Raw genomic sequence first — 7,787 nt, 5'->3', positions numbered from 1 at the left:
AAGACCGTAGTATCAGTAAGATGTCACGGTATCGGTTCTGCTTTCGGTACTGGAGGAAAAAAAATAATGTACTATGTTTTTTTGCTTGATAATGTTGTCATGCACATTTAATCTCGTCAAACATTTCTAATGTGCGATCATATTAAGACGTTTGTCCGTGAGATCTGCGTGAACTCTCATGCACGCCGCGGAGGCTGTCTGTCAGTCACACACACACACACACACACACACACCACAACGAGCGCACGCACATGCATTAACTGTACGTAAACTCCTGCTTAATAATAAAGAGTGACGATGGCGAAGAGATTTGCTTAATGTTATCGTGCACATTTTATCTTACCAAACATTTCTAATTTGCGATATTAAGACGTTTGTCTGTGAGATCTGCAAGAACTCGCATGCGCACAGGGGAGGCTGTCTGTGAGTCACACACACACACACACACACACACACACACACACAACAAGAACGAGCGCGGTACACGCATAACAGTACGAAAACTCCCGCTTAATACAAAGAGTGACGATGGCGGAGAGAGCAAAACGTTCCAAAGTGTGGTAATACTTCACTATAGTTAATGCTGACAACCCTCGTTGTCATAAGTGCAAAACAATATTTGTGGCTTCGCCACTGCTCTTTGAGATATAGCTGAGTATCATCAGCATAACAGTGGAAGCTGATTCCGTATTTTCTAATAATATTACCAAGGGGCAACATGTATATTGAAAATAGAAGGGGACCTAGGAAGGATCCTTGTGGCACTTCATATTTTACTGATGATAAATGAGATAACTCTCCATTTAAGTAAACAAAATGGTAGTGATCGGACAGGTAGGATCTAAATCATCTTAGAGCCTGCCCTTGATTACCTGTATAGTTTTGTAATCGATCTATGAGTATGTCATGATCTATGTTGTCGAACGCAGCACTAAGATCAAGTAAGACTAGAAATGAGATGCAGCCTTGATCTGACGCATGAAGCAGGACATTTGTAATTTTAACAAGTGCACTTTATGTGCTATGGTGGGGCATGAAACCTGACTGAAATTCTTCATACAGATCATTTTTGTGCAGGAATGTGCTCAATTGAGCAGACACAACTTAAAATTTTTGACGTTATGAAATGTTCTTTAACATCATGAACCATAAAATGTAGTCAGTGTTCTGCTATGGTTTATTTTCATAATAGGTAAACACAGGTCATAAGTTAACACGGTCACATTTCCTTGATTCAGCCAGTTGCACAATGTGAGACTGAGATACCTTTTAAATGCTTTGCAGGTGTTTTGAGTTAATTAGCGGCTTCGCGGATCATTTGAATTAGTTTGAGAGTTCAGAGCGGGTTCGCGAATCATTTGAGTCAGCTCGGGAGTTCAAAGCGGGTTCGCGAATCATTTGAGTCAGATCGGGAGTTCAGAGCGGGTTCGCGAATCATTTGAGTCAGTTTGGGGATCACAAATCATTTGAATCAGTTCTGGAGTTCGTAGTGGGTTCGCGAGTCATTTGAGTCATTTCGGGAGTTCAAAGCGGGTTCGCGAATCATTTGAATCGTTTCGGGAGTTCGTAGCGGGTTCGCGAATCTTTTGAGTCAATTTCGGGAGCTCAAAGCGGGTTCGCGATTCATTTGAGTCAGATCGGGAGTTCAAAGCGGATTCGCGAATCATTTGAGTCAGTTTGGGAATCACGAATCATTTGAATCAGTTCGGGAGTTCGTAGCGGGTTCGCGAATCATTTGAGTCAGTTTGGGGATCGCGAATCATTTGAATCAGTTCGGGAGTTCGTAGCGGGATCGCGAATCATTTGAGTCAGTTTGGGAGTTCGGAGTGGGATCGCGAATCATTTGAGTCAGTTCGGGAGTTCGGAGCGGGATTTCGAATCATTTGAGTCAGTTCGGGAGTTCGTAGCGGGTTTGCGAATCATTTGAGTCAATTCGAGAATTCCATTGTACCACTGGCTCTGCACCCATTTACCTAAATTTATTACTTTTGACTTATGTGCCCTCTAGAAACTTCTGCAAGTGAACGTCGCTTGATTGTGCCATCCCAAAGAAGCACAGTCTCTTTTACGGACTTTTAAATTAAATGTTCCCTCCTGGTGGACTGACCTCACCAACTCAATCCGAGCAGCTGAGTCCTTAGCCATCTTCAAGAATCGGCTTAAAACCAATCTCTTCCATCTTTATTTGACCCTCTAATACTCACTATTCTAATTCTATTCTTAAAAAAGAAAATCTAACCTTCTAATCTTTTTGCATTATATTTTCTTTTCATGTATTATGCAATTGTGTGTGTGTATGTACGTATGTATATATATGTATATATGTATGTGTGTGTGTGTGTGTGTGTGTGTGTAAAGACCTCTTAACACTAGCTTGCTCTATTCTTTTTTTTATTCTATCTGTTTTCTTTTTATTTATTATATTATTTAAAAGGCCATGCTACGTTTACGGTGTTAACCTAACTGAGACTTGTTATAGCATTTATATTTCATTGCTCTTTTTGTTGTTTTTGATTGCTTCCACTGTCCTCATTTGTAAGTCGCTTTGGATAAAAGCGTCTGCTAAATGAATAAATGTAAATGTCAGTCATTGAAGACTATTTCTGATTGGTTGTTGCCATTTTGACAGCGTTTATGCCAAGAGCAAAGAGAAAGAAATCGAAGAGAAGAGTACTTGGCCATGTGCGAATGCACGGGACACAGTCTACGCACATACTCGCTTACTTTAAGCGAAGAGGAGAAATTCGCGATTGCACTAAACACGTTTTAAGTGCAGGCATCCTCTCTGAGCGAGCCCAGAGAAAATTCTTACAAGAGCAATGTGTATCTGAGAGCGATCGCCCAGTTCTTGTGCGTGAGCAGAGAGATTCGCACTCGCACATTATATTAATGTACTTTCACGCTACAATAATGGGCTTTTGACATTTGACAGGGAAATAACGCCATACCAGTCAGGATGCTCTCTATAGTGCAGGTGTAGAATGTTCTGAGGATGCTGGGGCTCATTCCAAACTTCCTCAGCCGTCTCAAGAGGAAGAGGCGCTGATGTGCCTTCTTCAGCACTGCGTCAGTGTGTATGGACCAGGTGAGATCCTCACCGATGTTAATGCCGAGGAACTTATTTACCCACTCCACAGGTGTCCTGTTGATGGTGATGGGTTTGTGTGTTTTCTGCTCTGTCTCCTGAAATCCACCACCATTTCCTTGGTTTTGTCGATGTTGAGTGAGAGGTGGTTCTCCTGACACCATTTAGTCAGGGTGCTCACCTCCTCTCTGTAGGCCGTCTCATCGTTGTCGGTGATCAGGCCTATCACCGTTGTGTCATCAGCGAATTTGACGATGACGTTGGAGCTGTGTTTGGCTGCACAGTCATGTGTGTACAGTGAGTACAGGAGCGGGCTGAGGACACAGCCCTGAGGAGCACCAGTATTGAGGGTCAGCGGGGATTAAGTGTTGTTCCCCATTCTGACCACCTGACTTCTGTCTGTCAGGAACTCCAGGATCCAGCTGCACAGAGATCTGTTTAGTCCCAGAGTCTGGAGCTTTGCAACAAATGTGGCAGGCACTATGGTGCTGAATGCTGAGCTGTAGTCCACAAACAGCATTGTCACATACGTAGGTGTTCTTATTTTCAGGTGGGAGAGAGAAGTGTGTAGGGTGAAAGCAATAGCATCGTCTGTAGAACGGTTGCTACGATATGCAAATTGTAGTAGATCCAGTGAGGCAGTCAGCACAGAGCAGATGTAATCTCTGCAAGTCTCTCAAAACACTTACTGAAGATGGGTGTGAGAGCACTGGGCCTCCAGTCATTTAAGCATGTGATTTAGTTTTTCTTTGGTATGGGCACAATGGTGGTTTTTTTTGAAGCACGAGGGAACCATAGACAGACAGAGGGAGAGGTTGAAAATGTCTGTGAAACACCGGCTAGTTGGAATGCGCATGCTCGGAGCACACGGCCTGGGATGCCATCAGGACCCACAGTCATGCAGATATTCGCTCGTCGGAAGTATCGGGTTACATCCGTGCCAGAGTTGGGAGGGAACTCGCATCTTCTGCTGCAGCCGTGGGAGTGCTCTCTGTGTGGATGGTGTTGTCAGCCTCGAAATGAGAATAAAAGTTATTAAGCTCATCCGGTAGATAGTTCACAGATTATAGTTCATAGTTCATACAATGTTCACAGTAGCTGGTTTATTCCCTTTAAAGTCTGTGATGTTATTGATCGCCTGCCACATGCTGCTTGCATCGCTGGTGTTGAATTGTTCTTCAACTTTGTTTTTATATTGTATTTTTGCGGCTTTGATGGATTTTCTGAGATCGTAACTGGATTGTTTGCGATCATCAGCATTAACGGATTTTTGGTTTTTGGTTGGGGTAGATGTGGATTGTTTTTGTCTGCACTACAGGTGCTGGTCGTATAATTCATTAAAAAAATACTTATTTCACTAATTCCATTTATAAAGGGAAACTTGTATATTATATTCTTTCATTACACACATACTGATATATTTAATATAACTGACAACTAAGAAAAATCACAAATTCAGTATCTCAGAAAATTTTAATATTACTTAAGACCTATACAAAGATAGGATTTTTAGAAATCTTGGCCAACTGAGGAGTATGAACATGAAAAGTATGAGCATGTACAGCACTCAATACTTAGCTGGGGCTCCTTTTGCCTGAATTACTGCAGCAATGCGGCATGGCATGGAGTCAATCAGTCTGTGGCACTGCTCAGGTGTTATGAGAGCCCAGGTTGCTCTGATAGTGGCCTTCAGCTCTTCTGCATTGTTGGGTCTGGCATATTGCATCTTCCTCTGCACAACATGTCTTGCATATGTCTGTATGTAGTGGTTCTTGAAGCACTGACTCCAGCTGCAGTCCACACTTTGTGAATTTCCCCCACATTTTTGAATGGGTTTTGTTTCACAATCCTCTCCAGGTTGCGGTTATCCCTATTGCTTCTACACTTTTTTTCTACCACATCATTTCCTGCCCTTCGCCTCTCTATTAGTGTGTTTGGACACAGAGCTCTGTGAACAGCCAGCCTCTTTTGTAATGACCTTTTGTGTCTTGCCCTCCTTGTGCAAGGTGTCAGTAGTCGTCTTTTGGACAACTGTCAAGTCAGTAGTCTTCCCCATGCTTGTGTAGCCTACAGAACTAGACTGAGAGACCATTTAAAGGCTTTGCAGGTGTTTTGAGTTAATTAACTGATTAGAGTGTGGCACCAGGTGTCTTCAATATTGAACCTTTTCACAATATTCTAATTTTCTGAGATACTGAATTTGGGATTTTCCTTAGTTGTCAGTTATAATCATCAAAATTAAAAGAAATAAAGATTTGAAATATATCAGTCTGTGTGTAATGCATGAATATAATATACAAGTTTCACTTTTTGAATGGAATAAGTGAAATAAAACAACTTTTTGATGATATTCTAATTATATGACCAGCACCTGTACATCTTTTACACACTTCCTGATAAAACACGTTACAGATTCTGAATATGCCTCTATGTCGTCATCAGATGCTGCCCGGAACATGTCCCAGTCCACGTGATCAAACAAGTCCCGTAGTATAGCGTCTGATGGGTCAGACTAGCATTGAATTGTCCTGAAGGCGAGTGCTTCCCATTTCAGTTTCTGCCTATAAGCAGGCAGGAGCAGAATGGAAGAGTGATCCGATTTGCCAAAAGGTGGGCAAGGGAGAGATTTGTAGGCCTCCCGGAAAGGAGAGTAGCACTGGTCCAGTGCACGATCACCTAGCGTGTTGATGGTGATGTGTTGAAAATATTTTGAAGCTATTGTTCTGAAGTTGGCTTTGTTAAAGTCCAATAAAGACTGCATCTGGGTACGCGGTTTCCTGCCCACTTATATTCCCATAAGGTTCCTTGAGTGCCTGGTCTGTGTTGGCTTGAGAAGGAATGTAAAAAGCTGTGATTATGACTGTTGTAAATTCCCTCGGTAGCCAGAATGGTTGGCACAGAAGCATATGAAACTCCAGATCAGGGGAGCAGAAGGATTTAATAGAGTGTAGGTTATTTTCATCACACCACGAGTTGTTGATAAAGAAACAAATGCCCCCACCTCTGCTTTTCCCTGTGAGCTCTCATTCTGTCCGAGCGGTGCACGGAGAACACTGTAAGCTTGATGGCTGAGTCTGGAACCTCTGCAGACATCCAGGTTTCTGTGAGGCAAATAATGCAGCAGTCCCTTGTTTCTCGTTGGTATGAGATACGTGCCAACAGTTCACAGAGTCTGTCTAGAACCATGTATCTGTTGTAGACAGTCATACAAACAGCATCCAACACGTAGGACAAAAAAAATAACAAGTAAAACAAACAAAAAACTGCAAAGTTTACTCGGAGCTCGCAACAAGGCTGCCATGCTTGGCGTCATTTTAGATTTTGACTAAAGAAAACACACTCACAGAGTTCAGTGCTGTGGTTGAAGTTGATGATAGACAGATCAAACACTACAGTAATGAAGAAAGAGTCTGGATTCTGACTGAAGATGACTGGACTGAAGCTCCTGAGGAAGCTCCTGATTCTAGAGACTGGTTCATACATCAGAACAGGACTGCGTTAAACTGTGCATACTCTCAGTGCTCTGGTGAGTTTAATGGTTTCTCTTGTTAATTAGTTACCACACACTTTATGAAACTGCATATATTAGGTTGTTAATGCTGGAACTTTCCATTAACCCATAAGTTCCTCATAAATGTTGTTCTGTGATTGCAGAGCTTCATGTTCTCCAGAGAATATCTGTCTGTGAACTGAAGAAATCTCTTAATGGAACAATGACAAATCTGACTGCCTTTGACAAATATGGATTTGATGGAGAGGATTTTATTGCTTTTAATTCTGACACAATGCAGTGGATTGATAAAACCCCAAAGCTAAAGAAACCAAAATCAACTGGGATCAGCAAACAGCCAATGAATTCCTGCAGCATTACCTCAAGACCTGCATGAACTGGATCTCCACAGTTAACAACACCAAAAAGAGGAAGTTCTTATTGCATATTTTTTTATAAAGTGCCCTTATTATGCTTATTTAAAGGTTCATAACCCTGTTTATGGGGTCTACTAGAACATGTTTACATCATTTAATGTAAAAAAAAAATTGATTTAGTGGATGCTGTGTGTATGCACCTTGTCTTTTATTCACCTTCAAATTGTTGACTTTGTTTCTACTTTGCAACATGAAGATAAATCATGTTTTTCACAGCACATAGAACCAAATTATTTTGAATATTATTATTTATTTATTTTTCATTATATGATTTAATGCTTTCTTTTCCAGCTTCACCAGATGTGCATGTGTTTGCAGTGGAAGTTCCTGATGATCGCAGTGAGCTGAATCTGAGCTGTCTGGCCACTGGTTTCTACCCCAGAGATATTGAGATGAACATCAGTTTGGACAGAATTAACACTGAAAACAATATCATCTGAAATCAGACCAAATTCAGATCCAGTGTGAAGACTGACAGAAGCCACAAAGGATCTTATGACTGTCTGGTCATTCACAGCAGCTTGACAGAACCAATAAATTAGGTTGAAATCCCAATTCAGTCTTGAGTGAATGTTTGTATTTTTTTCAACCAGGACGATCCCATTGAGATATTTTACTCTTCTTCCAGAGAATCCTGGTGTTTAAAATATGGAACAAATAATATAGTCAATGCTGTTAATATTGCTTGCCACAAATGATTACAGTTAAAGTGCCTCGGCTCATGCCAACATGTTCAATGCATTTATACATTTCTTTTCCCTTTATTCTGCAGATG

The 7,787-nt window shown here is 41.4% G+C and overlaps 1 pseudogene; it reads left to right on the top strand.

Annotated features, from left to right (window-relative positions):
• Window positions 1-6,149: 6,149 nt before the first annotated feature.
• On the top strand, window positions 6,150-7,452 carry LOC113080273 (H-2 class I histocompatibility antigen, D-B alpha chain-like; annotated as a pseudogene).
• Window positions 7,453-7,787: the final 335 nt, after the last annotated feature.

Source organism: Carassius auratus, unplaced genomic scaffold (genome assembly GCF_003368295.1).
Source record: "Carassius auratus strain Wakin unplaced genomic scaffold, ASM336829v1 scaf_tig00030631, whole genome shotgun sequence".
Taxonomy (NCBI): domain Eukaryota; kingdom Metazoa; phylum Chordata; class Actinopteri; order Cypriniformes; family Cyprinidae; genus Carassius; species Carassius auratus.
The sequence above is the reverse complement of the archived record's forward strand: the minus strand, read 5'-3'. Positions and strand labels throughout refer to the sequence as shown.